Raw genomic sequence first — 21298 nt, forward strand, 5'->3', positions numbered from 1 at the left:
AATCCAGCCTAATATTGATATTTCTCACCTAGAGTAACACAAGAATCTGAATCTGAGGTCAGGTTGCTTTGACCAGAGGTCAAAGGCAGTTAGAGTTCTCCTAAGGGCTTTACATACCTAGTGCTGATTTGTTTTAGTCAAGCGAAGGAAGGGCAAGAGTGCTCTTGGCATATCAATTTCACTCCAACAGTGGCCTCTGGGTAATTTTCTAAAGCTGAGAGTCTGAGGCAAAGAAACTTGAATTCTTTACTTTCCTTAATTACAGAGTCATACTTAATGGCAAGATCATACCTGGTCAAAATCAGAAAACCAAAATCAATCATAAATCCCAAAATTTTTTAGGTTATTTTATTTATTATTTAATTTGTTATTCCTTCACTCATAGGTGTTCTTGAAGACAAGACATTAAAGTAAAAATAAAAATATTTTTAAAAAAATAATATATAGAAACATGAAATACCAGTAGGGCTAGTAGAAATGGAAAATTAATTAGATTAACTGCTTTGGCATCATGTTTTCATATAATTGATAAGAAGATTAGGTTGCATTTTCTTCTCCTACTAAACAAAACAAACCTAAACAACTTCCAACTTTCCTACAACAGCAATTTATTAGAAAAAAAAAGTGGGGTTCAGATGAGAACTGAAACCATGTTTTCCTGTTCCCATGCTAATTAATTCTGGGACAAAGTATACAATCTTTTATTGAAAAAACAAAAACAAAAACAAAACTAAACAACCTAAGGGACACTGAGACCAGGTGAAAATAGCCTAGCTGCTTCGTCCAGAAAATAGTTGGTCCTGGAAGCTTTAACAGTGAATTACTAACATAGCGTACTTGTCATTTTGCATTTGAAGACTTTCTTCTTGCTGTGGCTGCCAATCCAAAGCCACTATGTCACAAACACTGCCAATCCCAAGCACTATGCCATCTTCCATAACCCACCATAAAATCACCAGCCCAGGTCCCAAAACCCTTGAAAGCAACCACTCAAGGCCTGAAACACTATAAATATTCCCCTCAGGATTTTCACTTCTGAGGCACAGCTAAGATATTGACAACGGGGTATTTACCCTACTCTTCTAAGTCTCATTAACTTTGTTTTGTTGAACCAACAGATTTTCCTGGTGATATCTTTGGAGCTTGGTCAGTCAACGTAGCAACACTACTTACCATATTTAAAATATCTGAGTCCCAGTGTCAGAGGCGTGTGAACCAGAGCAACTCCATCTTAAATAGAAGCTGGGTAAAATAAGGCTGAAATTTACCGAGCAGCATTTCCAGATGGTTAAGGCATTTTAAGTAACAGGATGAGATAGGAGGTCAGCGCAAAATGCAGGTCATAAAGACCTTGCTGATAAAAACAGGTTGCAGAAAAGGAGCCAGCCAAAAAATGATGCCATTTTGCCATCAAAACAAAAATGGCAACGACAGTGACCTCTGGTTGTCCTCACTGCTACACCAGCGCCATGACAGTTTACAAATGCCATGGCAACGTCAGGAAGTTACCCTATATGTTTTAAAAAGGGAAGGTATGAATAATCCATCCCTTGTTTAGCATATCAAGAAATAACTACAAAAATGGGCAACCAGCAGCCCCCCGGGATGCTCTATGGAGTAGACATTCTTTTATTCCTTTACTTTCTTAATAAACTTGCTTTCACTTTGCACCGCAGACGCACCCTGAATTCTGTCTTGCCTGAGATCCAAGAACCTTCTCTTGGGGTCTGGATCAGGACCCCTGTCCTGTAACATCAATATTCTTACATGAAATTAGGTATTGTGATAATTTTTTGCATTGTTAACTTATAATTTTGTACATTTTGAGCAGCAATTAAAGTAGTTTAGATTAAAAATTGCAGGAGTTTAATTTGCGTTGTTATAATTTTGTACATTTTGAACAGCAATTAAAGTAGTTTAGATAAAAAATTGCAGGAGTTTATACAGTTTTAAACTTACACACTTTTTCTTTTTTTTTTTTTTTCTGACATGGTGTCTCACTCTGTCACCCAGGCTGGAGTGCAGTGGTGCCATCTTGGCTCACTACAAGCTCCACCTCCCTGGTTCATGCCATTCTCCTGCCTCAGCCTCCCAAGTAACTGGGACTACAGGAGCCCGCCACCATGCCAGGCTAATTTTTTGTATTTTTAGTAGAAATGGGGTTTCACCGTGTTAGCCAGGATGGTCTCGATCTCCTGACCTCATGATCCGCCCGCCTCGGCCTCCCAAAGTGCTGGGATTACAGGCATGAGCCACCGCGCCCGGCCTAAACTTACAAACTTTTATGAAATGTCTATAAATTCTTCTAAACTTCTAGTTTGTCTTTTTATTTGAAGTAAGTTTAGCATATCAGATCAATTGCAATATCAAGTCATGTCATGGTCAAGAGGCAATTTATAATACAATTATTATTATTTTTTCTTTATTTTTCTTGGCTTAAAAAAATAGCTACTTGCAAGAGTCTTTAGTTCCATCTATAAATTAATTGCCAAAAATCACAGCTGGAATTTTCATTACCTTGTGAAGGTGCCCATATATCCAATTGATTAAAAAAAAAATAGATAAAAATAGTAGCCAACAATGAGAGAAACTGAATTGCCTGTCAATGCATATTTCCAAGAGGACTGAAGATTGCAGGTGACAGGCATGCTGTAGAAGGTATTGAGAATGTGAGTTTCACATGAGCAAGAACTTAGTCCGTTTTATTCACTAATACATCCCAAATGTCTTCACTAACATTTACAATATAGCTCAATAAACACTTAACAAATGAATGAACAAATCAGTCAGAAACAGACTAGCCTGGGTGAGGTGACTGATGCCTGTAATCCTAGCATTTTGGGAGGCCTAGGTGGGAGGATCACTTGAGCCCAGGAGTGTGAGTCTGTATTGAGTCATGATTCTGCCTCTGCACTCCAGCTTGGGTGATAGAACAAGACCCTGTGTCCAAGAAACCAGAAACTTAGACTACACAGTATTTAAATTGTAAGAATCCATCCACTTAAGATAGCCCCATGCCTTCCTGCTTTGGTTCCTGTGCTTTATCAAGACCTGGCCTAGTCTTTCTCCACCCCTTCCTGCGGGGTAAGAATTCCCTAGGCAAAGGGGACAGTCCTACAAAAGCTTCTGGCACTCACTGAGAACACACTAGAGAATTTCATACCTTAATAGCCCTTATCTTGCTTCCAGGGGCTGCAAGAGCTGTATCGCAAGGGACAAATGTGGGTCCTGAGGATTAGCCATGGTCAAAGAGCAACTCCTGGTGTGGCTGAGGATAGATGGTACCTATATGTACACGATGTGCTATCATCTCCCTTGTTTGCTCGCAAACATCTCCTATGTTAGGAAATATCTCCCATGTTTTCTCCTATGTTACCTCACTCCCCAGAGTGCACACAGAGATAAGAAGGGGTTGGCTATGAGTTGGAGGCTGAGAATCTGGAGCTGGTTCTCCCTGTGCTATCATGTACTAACACAAAGCTTAAAAAATCTGAACATTCTAAATTGGACCTGGTTTCTCAAGACATTATAAAGGAATATTTATCAAAATAGAAAGATAAAACATATTTTATTTATCAGGTTTTTTGACCTTTATTTATCACTTGTAAGTATTCAGGTACAAAACATGTATGCATCTCCTTGAATGTTACAGGTGGGCCGGTGCCCAACACTCATTTCTTTTATTCGCCCTGAGAATGAAGACATCACAGAGATTCTAAGTGAGTGAGTTTAACTCTCAGTAAGATGAGTTTAACGGCACATAAATTAAATTTGAATAAATGCTCTTGTTTTCCTTTGATATGCCTTTTCAGTCTCTTCGTGCCTCAGGGGTAAGTCCTCAAGTACCCACTATGAGGTCTTCTTGGGCAGATGCTCACAATTGTGTGCCATTACCTCCACAGTGTTGAAGTTACAGATTCCCAGAAACAACCTCAAGAGATTCTGAATCATCATATGTATATGGGGTGGGAGTAATGAAGATGAAGTATGTGCATTTCTAGCATTCATCCCAGATGACTCTGTTACCTATGAACTCTCAATCACATTTTGAGAAACACTATTCTAGGGAAAGTAACAAATGACAATCGTTTGCCTGCCTTAGTTTGTGGCTTATGCAAGAGGACAGATCACACATATCCTTGAGGTTAACATATGGACCAATTTGGTTCACCAGTGTGAGGCCCCAGCACATCTAAATTGCAAGCCAAATCCTTAGTTAAAATAAAGTCTGTACTTGTCTTAAAGGTCATCTTTGGGCAGCTCTGGGGTGGATAGCTCACAGGAGCCACCTTTTTCCACTTACTTACTCATTGTAAAGTATTAAGAACTAGAAGGTCAGTATCAGGGTGCAGTATTTGGGAAGGAGCAATGAGGTACACTTTGGGTGTAAAGAAGATGATAAACCCTTAGCAATAATTGAGTAGCTAACATTTTTTCTGGATTCTCCCCTGGGTCTTTAGTTTCTTTTAGTCTTTAGTTATAATAACGATAATGAACAACTATGTACAAAACTATGGGATCTCTATGCTCTTAAAGTTTTTATTCTTCTTCTCTACATTTCTTAAGCTCATTTATTTCAATCATAGCATCAAAGTTTGAATATCAGGGTAAAAAAATACCTGGAAAATTATGCCACGTTTTAGTCAGTGAGGAAAAAGTATACAAGAAAGACTCCATCCTGAAACCTTATCCTTTCCTGTTTTGCTTACATTGATTTCTCCAATTTCATGCTAACATGTAACTTTTTACAAAAGAAGACTATTTGAAAGTATGAGCAAATTGATCAACTTGTACTTGGCACACCTCCTTGCCATGCTTTTGAACATGACTTTTATTAGTCACGAGTTTTATTTAGTCAAGTGTTTAATAAAGTTTACTTGAAGTTTCTGAAACTTTTTGAATTTTATATATCTTCCTTCAGAAGCCTTGAAGAATATGGAAGCATCAGAATGTTAGACACATGATTCTCTATCTTCTAGAAATACTTATTCTCCTCCTCCTATTTCCTGGTCAAGTCTTAGTCATATTTGACCCTCAGTTTAGATGCTAAACTAAACTTTTCTGAGGTCCTGTTCCCACTATTAATAAAGAAGTCTTAAAGAATGTCTTTGCTTAAGTGAACTTGGAATTTTCTCCCCATAAAATATAATATCACCTGACACAGTGTGGGTACTTAGACATTCAAATATTGAATAGATTTGTACTGAATCTGAATAATATGATTGTGTCTAGGATCACATCACTACACTCCTGCCTGAGTGGCAGAGCAAGAGCCTGTCTCTAAAAACCAAAAAACAAAAACAAAAACAAAAAACCAAAAAAACAAAAAGAATCTCATTAATTGGTATGCAAATTTTATATTAATATGCTCTCCAATCACATAAATATCATAGATTCTAGTTAATTTAAGAAAATTGGGCATCTTAGAAAAGAAAATTCATATCAAAGATTAGCAATCAATGAGTCAATTATTTTCAAGACTATTTATAGGTACAGGTATATAAATAAGCACATGTTTTAACTGCTTATTTCTGGCATTACTCAGTTGATATTAGAATTGTCAAATAATTTCCATTGTTGGGCAAACTTTCTTCTAATAAGCAGAGTAAAATTTTATTGATTTTAACTCTGACTCAGAGAAGGTCTTCACTGGAAAATGCATATATTTGAGTTGAAGATGTGAACAAGAAATCTTGTTTCTTATCAATGTCCTAAAGTTATTCATTCCAGTTATTTTAAAAGTTCATCTATATCAGGCATAATTAATATTAAATATGGAAATGTATTTTCTGGAATCATTGGCTTATAATATTTTTCGGTCAATGAGGTTTTCTAAAACCTAGAGGAATATTTTAGATTCTCGAAATAATTTAGGTAGAACCTCCTTTCTTTAATCTATTTTAACGTACGTATAATTGAAGTAAAACGTGAAATGATGCACACATACCATCAGCAGCACACACAATCTAGAATCTTCCAAATATAGTATAGCTATCTTAATAGCATGCAATGTCTGGTTCATAGGTCAAAATTCAAGGAATCTCTTTAGATCTGTGAAGAAAGATATTGCCAGTGATATAGCGCGAGGACAAATATTCTTTCTTCAGTTCTCTGATTAAATCATCTGTTCATAATACTCTAATAATTGACTCACAAGGATAGTATTACTATAAATTAAACATTTCCATTTATTTCCAAGGATACTATTTTACTCAGAAACATGATAGTAAGAATAGTCTCAAATTTTGACAAAGTAATTGTAGTAGGAACTTGACTTGGGTTACTATTAAAGATTAAACTATTTTAATACTATTCTTGAAATAAAACCAAATTATGTGCATTGATAAGCAATCAATGTTTCTAGCATTCCTGCAATATTGCCCTGTGTAATTTATTCTATTGTACACAGTACATTTTTAGGTCTGATTTTAGTAGGTGTAATATGATACAGAAACAAAAATCACTCTAATTTTTACATTAAAACTAGTTTATTTAAAAGATAATCTGAGTTTTTTTTAAAGCTACTCTAAGCAGTCAAAGGCTATCCATACTGAAACTGTATATTAATAGGTTCCAAAATCTTTTTCTATCTGGATGCTCTAAGAGCTGTAACAGTCAATAAGACAATAAAGTGGAAAAGTGCTATAAATTATTAAAATTTTGTTTCCTACTTAGTAAATAAATTAAATTAATATTTAGTTCACTGCTATCAATTTGATAAAAATCTCTAATTATTCATTTTATGGGATACTGTGAATAGGTTTATTTGACTTCATCCTTCATCCTTTTGATCATCATAAAATGTCATTTTGTTACCTATTTCCTAAGGTTAAACCTATTATGTCTGTCTAAGTAAAACTTGTTAGTATCAATAGCCTATTTTATGCCCCTCTCTTTTATAAAGAAATTAAGTTTTATAAGCTTTAAATTATAATAACATTACATATAAAAATTTATAGCCAAAATGACGATTTTTTAAAGCATGTGTAAGTCTTCGAAGAAGTTAGTTCCCTACTGCGTACTGTTGGTAGTTTCTTGCAATAGTTTCATATACATCTTTGCTTTTCAAATCAGACACCAAATCTGAGTTGATACCTCATTTTTTAAATACAGTTCAGGGACATTGTGTCATTAGTCACTGGCAGGGATGGACGACTATTGATGCTATGACATCACGTTGACTAAAAAGTCATCTATACCTTAACTTTCATTGATGCAAACTCATCAGATTTATGGAGGTATTTCATGTTGTATGTTTTTAACAGAACACTTTTAGGAAATTCTGTATCTACAGTGTTTGCTCCCTCACATAATTCAGCTGTCTGCTTAGTTGCCAACTTACCAGAGAAGACTTTCTTAACCATCTGATCTAAAATAGCATCTATTCACTCCCATCTCCACCAGCATCCATCTTTCTACTCTGCTTTATTTTTCTCTACAACACCTGTTAACAACTAAATTGGCATTTATTTATTTATTTATTTACTTCCTCAACTAGAACAAAAGTTCCATGATAACTGTCTCCAAAATTGTCTGTTTCCTGCTCTTTTGTACCCCAAATTATAGAGCATTGTCAATTATATACAGATCACTCAAATAAAGACTTATTGAACAAATGAATGCATAAACTCTATGAAATATTTCTTAATTTTTGGATTTTTGTTTCTCAATTTAAAAAGTTTGGGAAGGGAGTTGAGCACATAGAAGTTTTTCTTTTCTTTTCTATTTTCGTTTTTGTTTGTGAGACAGGGTCCCATTCTCTCACCCAGGTTAGAGTGTAGTGGAGTGATCACACCTTACTGCAGCCTCTACCTCCTGGGCTCAAGCGTCCTCTTGCCTCAGCCTCCAAAGTGCTGAGATTACAGGCAAGAGCCACCATGCCTGGCTTAAAATCTCACATTTCATTCTGGAAGTAGGTGCCCTTGTCTTATCTTAGTGAACTCTATACCACCAGTATTGATTGGTTATGTCTAAATTATCTCCTTGAAAGTGACAGAGAAGCTTTGATTACAGATGGCTAAGGTGTAGAAAAATGCAGACATCCTAATGTTATATGGCTAGTTCACATTCCCTGATTTACTGAGGATTAAAATAGTATACTGCATGTGAAAATATGAAATGATTATGTTATACCCTCTAGTGGATGCTATTGGTGATGGGCCCCGCTCCTCCTTACCAACAGGTGCAGTGTTCCCGTAGCTGCTGCACATGTTGGCTAATAAATCAGATAACTTCTATCCAGAGAATTTCACTCAGCCAAATATAATTTCAGGAGGCTTTTCCCTCTCCCACAAATTAATTAATGACTAATTGCCTGGGAGTCTGAAAGTAGTTTTATTTGCCTCAAGTGGGGCTAACTCTGCCCTACAATTTGAGCTCTAAAATGTCCCTTATAGGAGAAGACTAAAGCTAGTCTCCAGCTGAGACCACACTTTTCTTTATTTCTTTCCTCCTGTCCTGTTCTGCTTTCTTATTCCCAGGCTCTTGTGAATAGCCCCCAATAAATAAATCACCAGAACAAGAATTAGGTAGAAAATTCTGACTCAGTACAGCCACAATCTCAACATTTTTTACTGATTTTCAGTACTTTGTATACTGGTCTAAAGTTTATATATTTGCTTGATTATTTTAAGTCCACCTATAATCAAAATTGATTCAAAGCATATGGTGAAGATTGACCTACAGGCCAGAAGCAGATGGACAATAAATCAGTTCTCCTGGTAAATCCAGGACTATGTTGTAGCACTGTAGACCAGCAATTAGCTGAAATTCACCCAAGGATTTCTGGTATAATGCTAACTATATATTATCCAGCTTTCTAATAAACTGTTGCAATGTCTTCATCCATATATAGGTATGTCCAATATTGATATAGAGAATTTTGCCAATATTTTAATTACTAGTTCATCAGAGAACACTTTAACCTGTAAATTTCCTTTATTCAGTTTGTTTTAATGATCAACCAATTGAGATATGGATTTCTGGTGCTGTAAACCCCTGGAGCAGTGCCCTGAGGCACTTTGTCCTGAAGCTTCTGAATAGGATACAATTCGTGTGGCCACGTGAATACTCAAGCAGGAATCCAGGTGTGGCATAGTCTTGCATACATTTCTGAGCTTGCTTCTGGTGGATTTTCAAGGATAATTACTTTAGATTATTATAATATAGTGCATATTAAATGACTCTAAATTAAAATTCTTTAGGGGAACTTTTCAATAATAAAAATGTCTAGGTCCACCATCAAAATGTCTGATATAATTTATCTAGATTGTGGCCTAGCACCAATATTGTTTTAAAAGTCCCACAGATTATTCGAATTGTGCATCCACAGTTGAGAATCACTTCCTAGGGCGGTTTTCTAATCAAAGAATATGCATGCTAAATTCCCCCATAACAGGAGATTAGCCCCTCTTACATTGGTAGTACTTTGTTTTTTTAAGTTCATCACATACCAATATTTTGCAGTGTGTATTTAAAGTGTTCTACTAATTTTATTGTCCAGAATCCCCTCCTCTATTTACAACAGTGGTTCTCAGCTCTGAGTTTTTTGCTCTTCAGGAGATATTTGACAATGTCTTAAGACATCTTTGATTGTCACAACTCTAAAGGTGCTACTGGAATCTAATGAGTAGAGGCCAGAGATTCTAGTAAATATCCTACAGCGCACAGCACGGGCCCCATACACCAAGCAAAGAATCACCCATCCCAAAATTTCAATAACGCCAAGGTTGGGAAATTCTGGTTTATGTAAAATGTTTATTTCAGAGCTTTATCTTGGAATTTCTGTAATATCTGTGGCAATATCAGTAGTCACAATATTCCTTAAAGCACTGTAAATATCAAAATGATTCAAATAAAAGGGATCCCATCACTAATAAAACAGATGAAACTAAACCAACAACTATTTAACTAGGCAATCAATTATCTTCATATAGTGTAAACTTCTGTGCAATGGCTGATGGTACTGTCAGAGACATACTTTCAAAAGTCACTAGTTTGAATTAAAAAAATATATTTGGATCTCTCAAATTTCTCTGGAGTATACTTCTATTTAGGGTCATCTATTTGATTTGATTCAAGATAGAGTAAAAGCCACTTAGAATGAATCCTAGATAGAAAGTTACCAACATAAGACTCTTCATGTGCCTTCAAGTAATCTTTAAAGCAGATATGTTCAGGTTCCAGCAGGAAATCCATTCATTCATTATTGTGGTAGTGGATTTACACTATCTGCTATTTCTTAACCCTTCTCTCTTACTCCTGTAAAGAGTCCAGGTCTGAGATGTATACATAATTTATGTCTCCTTGCACTATTTTCCTTGTAGAATGCCACTAACCACCCACCCACACACCCACGTATTTGTAGTGAGGTTTTTAATTAACTGATTTCCATTCCATGTGCCCATCCCAGCCACTAGCAAAGGAGAAGGTGCTCAGGTGGTCGACACAAGCTAGATCAATCTATTCTACCTTGCAGACTTTGTGAGTAAAGACTCATGGGGCAAAAGTCTGAGGCATCAGAAAACTTTCTCTAGGGAGCAAGGTCCTACATCTCCTGCCTAACCCTAGCTCCTGTCCCTCTTCTTGATCCTCAGGACCTGTGATTAATACAATTTTTTCCAATAAAAACCATTTGTACATATATGAATCAGCCAGAGCTTCTGTAGACCTTTGCACTAGTCATAACCACCAGTTTTATTCTTAGTGGCCCCCAAGCATCTATAGTGCACTTCAAGATAGGTAAGACAGAAGCCATTTGCCTCAGGCATCATCTAGAAAAGTTGTAGAGTTCAATTCTACACCAAATTCTTTTTCTCCCCATGGAGAAATTGGGAATTGATTATTATTTCTTTTCTCTCTCTTTCTCTTGCTCTACACTGGGCCAGGGGGGAGGAGGCTTAGTGGATGGCCCACAGTAGTTCAAACTGCTGTTTTTGTTCTCCGTAGCCACCAAGGATCTAACATGAGCTTGATCCTGTCAGAGGCCCAAGGCAAGTGATGTAGGAGCTAGTCTCTCAGGAAGCACCAGGGAAAGCTAGGATAGTGGGTATATGGTTCAACTCTTTCCCTTCTCAGATGGAAGCTCAGAGGTGAAGGCTTCCTCCTGATTATATAGTACTATGCCAGGGGTAAGGATTGTGATAAGAGAGTATTTCTAATTTTTTCATTTGAATTTGATGTGGCTATTTATGTGCTAAATGATGCCAGAGACTTAACTGGTTTCTAGATTTATTCACAAAGGGAATTGATCTGTGTATTGTTATTGAATCAATGTGTCCATATGGTAATGAACCAGAGTCCTACCATCTTGCTTTAAGGTAATCTGTCAGTTTTTAAGTTATTTAATTTTTATCCTTTTCCTCTTCATTCTAAATTTTCTTAAGTTTATCTTGCAATTCAGTAATTTTTGTGTGGTGTGCATTTGAATCCTCCATTAAGATTTTGTTTAGAAAACTGTGTTTTCATCTTAATGTATTCTATATGATAAATCATTGATCATGTTACATGATTGTTTTAGATTTATATATGTGACATCCTTTAGTAGTCAGTGAAGAGTCAGAACATTCACCATTTCCCAGTAGTAATGAGGCTACACTGCCAGTGTCATCAATTATGGCCATGTAGAGAACAGCAACAGAGCATTCCAAACCCTCACAGCCACTGCTTGAAGGGGTGGCCTACCCCTCCACATCTCTGGGCGTTTCTCGTTAGGTGGAACGAGAGACTTGAGAAAAGAAATGAGACACAAAGACAAAGTATAGAGAAAGAAAAAGTGGGCCCAGGGGACCCGCGCTCAGCTTACAGAGGACCCACGCGGCACCGGTCTCTGAGTTCCCTTAGTATTTATTGATAATTATCTTTACCATCTTAAAGATAAGGGAGTGGCAGGACAATAGGATCATTTTAGGGAGAAAATTAGCAGTAAGACATATGGATAAAGATCTCTGTGACATGAATAAGTTCAAAGGAAAATGCTGTGCCTTGATATGCATATGGAAACATCTCCACAAACCTCTTAGCAGCATTGCGCCAGCAACTCCAGCCAGCAAGTCCCACCTTATGCCTTAAGGCGGTTTTCTCCTATCTCAGTAAACAGAGCATACAATCGGGTTTTACACCGAGATGTTCCATTGCCCAGGGACAGGCAGGATTTTTAACCAGCAAGCTGTGTTCAGGCACTTGTTTAACAAAGACACAACCTGCACAGCCCAAAATCCATTAAGCCTTGAGTCACCACAGCACATGTCTCTTGCAAGGACAAGGTTGCAAAGTAGGGTCACAGATTAACAGCATCTCAAATACAGAACAAAATGGAGTCTCTTATGTCTACTTCTTTCTATATAGACACAGTAAGAGGCTGTCTTTCTTTCTTTTCCCCACAACTGCTGGTATCAGAAGTAGTCCAATGGTGAGCCAAGAATTCCATCTCCTACCAGTCAGTACTAATGGGATGGCCCTTCCCATCTCTGGTGTTAACCAAAGCCAGTAAGGGATTCTGCATTTCTATCCCATTCTGGATGTAATGAGGCAGTATCTTCCTTCTCTTATAAGCATGATGTCAGAGAAAGCCAAATAAAATAGAGATTTAAATAAGACTTAGAGTCAAACTACACAATACTCCACATATCCAGATTTTAATAGAAAATAACTTTTCATGTAAAGAACCAAGATGATCTCTAATAATTACCCAATATTGGAAAATAGCATATCGCTATATTCTCTACAGAAATAAAGAAAAATAGGGCAGTACTATAAACCATTCTATACATATAAATTGGACATTGACAAAGTGGATTAATTCCTTAAAATTTCAGAGTCAAACTCATCCAATATGAAATAAATAATTTGAATACATCTGTAACTATTAAAGAAAAATTATTCACAATTTCAAACCTTAAAAAAATATAACTCCTGGCTCATATAGTCTACTGAAGAGTACCATCAAGATTTAAGGAGGAAAAACATGATGATTTTCCCCCAAGAATAAAAATATAGCAAGGACATCCACTGTCACTAATTTTATTTGATATACTACTGAAAGTTTTTCTAATAAGGCAAGAAAAGAAAATAAAAGGTATATGACTCCAAAAAATATTGTCTCTATTTACAGATGATATAATTGTCTATGCAAAAGTTTCTAAGAAATCTAAGAGCAAAGTTTTGGGAACTAATAACTGAGATCAACAATATTAGAGGAGGCAAGATCAACATATAAAATCGGTTATGTATCTGTATATTAGCAATAAACATGGCAACACCAAAATTAAAGGTACAATGCCATTTACCAACCTTCAAAGTAAAAAAAAAGAATGTAAGTCTAAAAAAAATGTATAGGACTTGTATGTTAAAACTAGAAAACATTGATGAAACAAATCAGAGAAAATCTAAATAAATAAAGACACATACTATTTTCAAGGATTAGAAATTAAATGATGTTGTCTATTCTCCACAAATATATGTGTTTTACAAAATTTCCATCAAAATATTAGCCAAATGTTTTGTTAATATAGACAATATTATTCTAAAATGTATAGTTGGCCCATGAACATGCGCAGGAGGTTAGTGGTGGCAACCCCCACCACATTGTATGGTCAACAATTCACAAAACTTTTGACTTTCCAAAAATTTAACTACTGATAGCCTAATTTTGACCAGAAGCCTTAGCAATAACACAAATTGTATATTAACACATTTTCATTATAAGTTTTATATGCTGTATTCTTACAATAATGTAAGCTAGAGAAAATAAAATGTTATTAAGAAAACCACTAGGAAGAAAAGATATCTTTACTATTCATTAAGTGGAAATGGATCATCACAAGGGTTTTTTCTTTGTCGCCTTTGTGTTGAGTAGGCTAAGGAAGGGGAGAAAGAGGGGAAGTTTGTCTTGCTGTCTCAGGAGTGGCAGAAGTGGAAATGGTAGAGGTGGGAGGGGAGGTAGTAGAAGCACATTTGGTGTAGTTTTCATTGAAAAATAATCTCTGTTTAAGTGGACCTTTGCTCAACTGATTTTTGATGAAAGTGTAAAACCAATTCAATGAGGGAAGAATAACCTCTCCAACAAATGGTGCTTGCACATTTGGACTTCTTTAGGGAAAAAAAGTCTACATGGAAATTTCAAACTTCACACAAAATCAACACAAATGGACTAAAATGTAATAGAAAGAGAGAAGTAGTGAAAATTTGTTAAGATCTAGGATTAGATTGAGTACTTACACTTGATGCATAAAAGGAAAAAACTGGTAAGTTGGACTTTGTCAGTATTAAATCCTTTGCTCCACAAAAGACCCTGTAAGAAGGACAAATAGACAAGTCACAGAGAAGGATAAAATGTTTGCAAACCATTTATCCAACACAGCAATAGTGTCAAGAATATTTAGAGAACATTCTAAAGTAAGAGGGTACAGTCACCGTGAAAAAGTTTGTCAGTTACTTAAAAGTTAAGCATGCAATTATCATGTGACCCAGCAATTGCATACTTGGGCATTTATCCCAGAAAAATGAAAACTTATTTTCGCGCAACAGCCTGTATATCTCTGCAGATAATTATGCTAAGAGAAAAAAAATCCTCCCAGAAGGTATCTCACATTGTAAGATTTCATTTATATAACAATGTTGAAATGGCAAATTTACAGAAGTGAACAAGTTAGTGATTGCCAATGGTTAAGATAAGGGGTCATTGTGTTTATATAAAGGCAATAGGATGGATGACTGTCCTCACACCTGTAATATCAGCATTTTGGGAGACCAAGGGAGAAGCATTGCTTGAGTCCAGCTGGGCAACATAGAAAGACTTCATCTCTACAAAAAATTTAAAAAATTAGCTAGCATGGCAGCACACAAGCAAGTAGTTCCAACTACTCTGGATGCTGAGGTGGGAGGATTGCTTGAGCCCACATTGTTGAGGTTGCAGTGAGCTATGATTGTGCCACCGCACTTCAGCCTGAGTGACAGAGCAACACTCTTGTCTACCCCTCAAAAATGAAGAAAAAGAATTTGGATTATAAGTGAAAAGGATTTGATTTCCCTAAAATAAATAAAATCAGTTTTAAATAAAAAGTATTTACCATACAACTCAAGATTAGTACAAATACAATTTTATAGATTTTCTAAAAATTTTTAATATGAGTATTATTAGAAGTAGTTTAGTTTACTCTTTAATAAGCTAAATTCCTAACATTGTTAATGGTAATAGATTTTCTTAATTTGGTTACAATGAATAATTCTTTGCAACACATTCTTTCAATGATCACCATTCATGAAAATGTGTAATTGATTATGTACTATTTATACTTTGTGTAATTGATTATGTATTATATATACTTCGCTGGAGAGGAGTTGATCACAGCCCCAGTGTTCTTTTATATCACTCTTAAGTTTATAACTAAACTTTCAGAAGAGTTATCAAAATAAAGTGACAGATCCAAAGCAACCATTTGATATTTGGTAGAGGAATTGGGTAATATTAAAAATGCGAATATATATGGTTCTTCTCTTTCTCCTTTAGGGTTTAAAACACTTTGTTTTTTTTGTATTTTTTAGTTTATTAAAGCAAGTCTATATAATAGTTCTGTTTTATTTACTAATATTACAGATGAAAAACATTACTGTTTTTTTCTAAGTATAGATGTATGAAAGAAGGATGTTGCTATTTCATGAAGTTTCCTATTAGCTTAGTGCTAGTTTTTAGTGTTAGCTAATTTTTAGTTATTGTTAACAAAGGTTAGAGTGTTTTTATAGTTTGCAAAAGCACGTAACTAACAGCTAATTGAATAAAAATGGCTGATGCTCCATGAGCATACATGATTAAAACGCACAGTAACCCACTGATGGACAGACATGGGAGACAGCTGGTTTTATAATTATGTCTTAAAAAGACCTTGTGCACAAACATAGTTAAGACTCCACCACCACACCCCCCCCCAAAAAAAAAACAGAAAAGAAAAATTAAAAAAAACTAATGGGGAATACTAAATGGGAGAAGTGAAGAAGCAATTTTCTCACATGTTTTAAAGAAGCAAAATCTATTTCATTTTTGTTTCAAAGCAGTTTTCACAAAAGAAAAACAAAATTGCCATTTGACAGAAAGCATTTACATAAAAGAATATTATTGACATCCGCATAGGGCAAAGCAAAATGAAAGTACTTCGGTTACAAGGCAAAGCAAATGAAAATGCTTTGGCTGCAACCAGAGTTTATTTGGTCATCATGAAAAAAATTGTCTTTGGCAAAAATCATCATGGTGGTATTGGATCAAATGTGTATTTAAAGATGGCTGTTTTATATATGAAAGTGCTATAGTAATTTTCTAGTTAAGAATATTGAACAGAGAACATTAAGCATACTAATGGTTATTTTTTCAAATGTTAATATTAATAAAAATTTATTACAAGCCAATGGAGAAAATAACAAACTTTGAAGAAGAAAACAGATATAAGCATATAGTTTATAAAGTAGAATGCATCAAACATATGAAAATTTATGTTAAAAACATATTTTAACTTGAAGGGTATTTCTTTTATATGTATATATTATTATTATACTATAAGTTCTAGGGTACACGTGCACAATGTGCAGGTTTGTTACATATGTATACATGTGCCATGTTGTTGTGCTGCACCCATTAACTCGTCATTTACATTAGGTATATCTCCTAATGCCATCCCTCCCCCCTCCCCCCTCCCCATGATAGGCCCCAGTGTGTGATGTTCCCCTCCTGTGTCCAAGTGATCTCATTGTTCAATTCCCACCTATGAGTGAGAACATGCGGTGTTTGGTTTTCTGTTCTTGTGATAGTTTGCTGAGAATGATGGTTTCCAGCTGCATTCATGTCCCTACAAAGGACACGAACTCATCCTTTTTTATGGCTGCATAGTACATGGTGTATATGTGCCACATTTTCTTAATCCAGTCTGTCACTGATGGACATTTGGGTTGATTCTAAGTCTTTGCTATTGTGAATACTGCCGCAATGAACATACGTGTGCATGTGTCTTTATAGCAGCATGATTTATAATCCTTTGGGTATATACCCAGTAATGGGATGGCTGGGTAAAATGGTATTTCTAGTTCTAGATCCTTGAGGAATTGCCACACTATTTTCCACAATGGTTGAACTAGTTTACAGTCCCACCAACAGTGTAAAAGTGTTCCTATTTCTCCACATCGTCTCCAGTACCTGTTGTTTCCTGATATTTTTAATGATTGCCATTCTAACTGGTGTGAGATGGTATCTCATTGTAGTTCTGATTTACATTTCTCTGATGGTGAGTGATGATGAGCATTTTTTCATGTATCTGTTGGCTGAGCATACTAATTGTTAAAAACAGAATAGAGTAATATTTGTATACATATTTGGTAACATATTCTTATTACAAATGTTTAAATTCATTTAAATGATCAGCTTCTCTTTTCTATGTTTAAGTTTATATGTTTAATAATTATAAATTATTAAACATGTTCTCTTTGATGTCCCCTTTCCATGGTCTCTATTCCTAAATTTTTAATATAATATTTTTTTCCAAGATGGAGTCTATTCCGAAATTTTATCATGAAGTGCTGTTTTAAATAATTATAGCACCATCAAACAAGAAAATACAAGAGTTTTTAACTAAAGATTCATTATTTTCTTATTTTTCTATAAAGTTTTATTCCTTTTATTAGTCATAATAATTTAAATATTATAAAACTTTTTAAAATCTTCCTCATTTTCAAATAATACCCTTTGCAGAATTCCTATTTTTACTTTTGGTTTTTAAATATCAGCAATTCACTTTCACTGTTCAAGTTTTGCATATATATATATAAAATATATATATATATATTTTTTGAACAAAGTGTCTTTGATTTGTGACATACGAATACAACCAATGCAAAAAGAGATCACTTTTTCCCTTTGATTCCAGTGATAACTGCTAAAGAAAAAAAAAAAAAATATATATATATATATATATATATATATCAAGAAGGAGTTTATCTTCCGAATTTCCTCTTTAAAAAAAAGGATTAAAAAGAACCATTCACATGTCCTATATATACTTGACACCAACAAAAATAACCTGAAATAGGGTGGATATAACTAACATTTTTTTTTTTTTAAATCTTAACATGCTCTAAACAAATAAAAAAACAAAAAGCCTGGTACAAGAGGCCTGCTATGTTTCTTTGTTTTTTGTTGTTGTTGTTGCTGTTGTTTGTTTTTTTTTTTTTTGAGATGGAGTCTCGCTCTGTCACCTAGGCTGCAGTGCAATGGCGTGATCTTAGCTCACCGCAACTTCTGCCACCCGGGTTCAAGCGAGTCTCCTGCCTCAGCCTCCCAAGTAGCTGGGATTACAGGCCACAACCACGCCCGGCTAGTTTTTGTATTTTTAGTAGAGATGGGGGTTTCACCATGTTGACCAGGCTGGTCTTGAACTCCCGACCTCAGGTGACCCCGCCTGCCTCAGCCTCCCAACGTGCTGGGATTACAGGTGTAAGCCACCGCGCCCAGCCATGCCTGCTATGTTTCTCAAAATCAAGACCTGTGGGAAGTGGAGAAAGACAGATGTTTTGGAAATGAATGGGCTCAACACCAACGAGAGTGATTACAAGTCTCAGACAGTGCCTCTCCCACCCTAGTCCCGACCAAACCCCTCCAGCAATGTCATCTCTCCCTGGGATGAAACCCACCAGGAGCCAGCAGGGTGACGCAGAGGCAGACTTATTCCAGTGTAAAGCCGCAAGGCCCTCTCTAAGGAGTACCCAGTCCCACTGCTGCCCATCAAGAGCAGTGCAGAGTGCTCAACAGAGGGGCCAGGCTGGGTGAGGGAGGCCCTGTGTACACAGGCTCCTGCACAAGTAGGAATCCAGGTGAGAAGCAAGGACCACTCTGGGGAGATCTGCCAGGACAGACTGCCAGAGTTGGGCAGAGGGTGGGATGTGAGCAGATGCTGAGGTCAGAGGGACCGATAGACCTCTGTGAGAGCTACTTCACGAAGGCTGGAACCTTCACGATACTCCCCAATGCAGAGCTCAGGGAGATCCACAGGGAGCTGTTTGGTGCTTTTTCCTTGATAAGGATTTGGTTTTTCTTTCCCTGGAAGAGGAACAAGGCCTAGAGATCAGGATGAGCATTAGTTCTGAGCCTGCCTTTCTATCCTATAAGAGAAGAGGAAGGCTTTCTCCTTCCCCTGCTCCAGCCTGTTACCACAGGGTGACACCAGAGAGAAAAGCAGCTGTTTTGGCCACTGAGAGGCATTCCTGCTGCAGCCTGAGCTATGGCCCAGCTGGGCCATGGCAGTGGCACTAGTGCCTCACTGAGGCAGTGAGGGGCAAAGCTGAGGAGTGCAGGCAGAGGGGCCTGCTGCTGGCTGGGAGCTCTCTGAAGAGGTAGGGTGGCTGCGGGGAGGGGTGCCCTACCCTTAGAGAGCTATCAGCACCAAGAGATGAGAAGAAATGGCAGTTAACTATATAAGAAACGAGAAGTCCTTCTGGGGAAGATGAAGGGCTCCCTGATGTTATTCTCCCCTTGAGACTAAGAGCAGAGGTATTTGGGGTAGAGGTGAGAGGCAGAGGAGAAAGAATGGTGAGGGCGGGCAGACAAGAACGAGCAGAACCTCTGGCTTTCTTCTATGAATCAAAAGCTCAAGTCACGGCCATGAGACCAGGAAGTTAAGCTTAGAATGCAACAACATCCCAGGAGCCTAGAGAAGCAATCATCCCCATGGTGGGTTCCACAGAACACCTCATTCCGGGGCCTTTCAGCCTTTCTCTCACTGACAGTGATGGAGAGAGGCAGTCTTCCTCCCAGAGTCAGCTGGTCTCAACATGAGCCCACTCCACGAATCCATAAAAACAGCTTGAAAGAGCTTTCTTCACTACCCTGCATCTTGGCACAAAAGACCTTCCCACAGTCTCCATAAGAGCATTCCATCTGCGAAAGTGTGAGTCTCTCTGAAGCCCCCTTCTTTGCCCAGATCTTACACCCAGTGTGTTCCTCTTTGGGGATCAGCGAACCCCAGACCCAGGACTCCAGAACTTTCATAAAGGTGGGCATAAACATTCCATTTGTCCAAGTGTATGTGTCAGGGGAGGGGAGGTTGCCAGGACTCTAGGAGCTGCAGACGTGGGAGAACCTCCACTGCAGGCCCCAGGAGCCAAGTGAGGAGGCAGCCACTGTGGAGGATGAGCTTCACTGCCAGGCCCCACCCATTCTTCCCTCCCTCTTTCTTTCCCTCCTAGCACTCTGGTCTCCTAGGAGAGGAGGAGAAGCTCATACCACTTCTCCCCAGGGTTCTGTGCTCTCAGGGTGCACCTGGCACGTGCAGGGCTGGGGAGGCCACAGCTCTGAGGACACCTGACAAAGGGTGAGACCAGGAAAGAGGAAAAGCCTTAGGAGAGAACACTGTGACTTGAAAGTGGCTCTGAGAGTTCAGTGGCAGCAGCCACCGCAGTGCCTACCCGCGTGGGAGTGCTGGCTGTCCCCAAACTTGGTCCTCCGGCTCAGGATCTCCTAGGAGCAATCCTCCCCATAGCAACCGGATATCCTGGGGGAAGAGTCATCAATTTCAAACGGCAGCGCTTCTCTGAAGAACTGGTAGGCGCCATGATGGTATTTGAATACTGTTAGCATAACCTCCTTCATCTGTGTGCTGTTGGCCATGAGCTGCAGGGTCTGCATGAGGAACTTCCCCAGGCCTTTCCGCCGCACCTTGCTTTCCAACTGCACTTCACAGATGGTTTGCATATTCGTTTTGGTCAGGTCGAAGGCCCAATCCAAGGTGGCTGGCTCCGGTCCAGACACTCGCTTACATTCAATGGAGACATTCAACCCGTTTCTGTCGTGTTTCTTGAACGCTGGGAAAGCCTCCAGAGGGTCTCCGAGCCTGTTGGCAGCATCCACAGCATCCATGGCTGCTCGCTCCTCCAGTCGCTTCTGCTGCTTCTCCTTGGCTTGGCTTGACTTTCTCCCCAGAGCGGCGGAGGCGGCGACCCTCAACTCCTTCCCACGCTGGCCGGCAGGGGGGCGGCAACGGCGGCGGCGGCCGAGCGGCGGGCTGCATGTATGTTTTTAAAATACCATTATATTTTGCTAAGCAATCTCTAAACACACATATAGAAAACTAATTTATGTGTTCTGTGAAATTATCCCCCAAAACGACAGTACAAGATGTTAATACTTAATTGGGTCAGGATTATCTCTACCAAATTATCGATGTGCGTGGATGAACGCCAATACACTATTTTTATAAATTTATAAGAATGAAAATTGTATAAAATGTATAATAATAACAAGTTTTATTTTTCTTCTTGTTTAGAC

At 37.7% G+C, this 21298-nt stretch overlaps 1 long non-coding RNA gene and 1 pseudogene across 2 annotated transcripts in view; both read right to left on the reverse strand.

The window, feature by feature from the left end:
- The window catches only part of LOC105465530 (uncharacterized), a 223009-nt gene extending 203019 nt beyond the window's left edge, over window positions 1-19990 (reverse strand). For both annotated transcript variants that reach the window (XR_011616784.1, XR_011616783.1), the window contains exons 1-2: window positions 19861-19990; window positions 14218-14290 (exon numbers count right to left, since the gene is read on the reverse strand). This is a non-coding gene — a long non-coding RNA (uncharacterized lncRNA). The remainder of the gene's footprint in view (window positions 1-14217; window positions 14291-19860) is intronic.
- A 125-nt stretch (window positions 19991-20115) lies between these two features.
- Window positions 20116-21035, reverse strand: LOC139359971 (N-alpha-acetyltransferase 40 pseudogene; annotated as a pseudogene).
- Window positions 21036-21298: the final 263 nt, after the last annotated feature.

Source organism: Macaca nemestrina, chromosome 19 (assembly GCF_043159975.1).
Source record: "Macaca nemestrina isolate mMacNem1 chromosome 19, mMacNem.hap1, whole genome shotgun sequence".
NCBI classification, from domain to species: domain Eukaryota; kingdom Metazoa; phylum Chordata; class Mammalia; order Primates; family Cercopithecidae; genus Macaca; species Macaca nemestrina.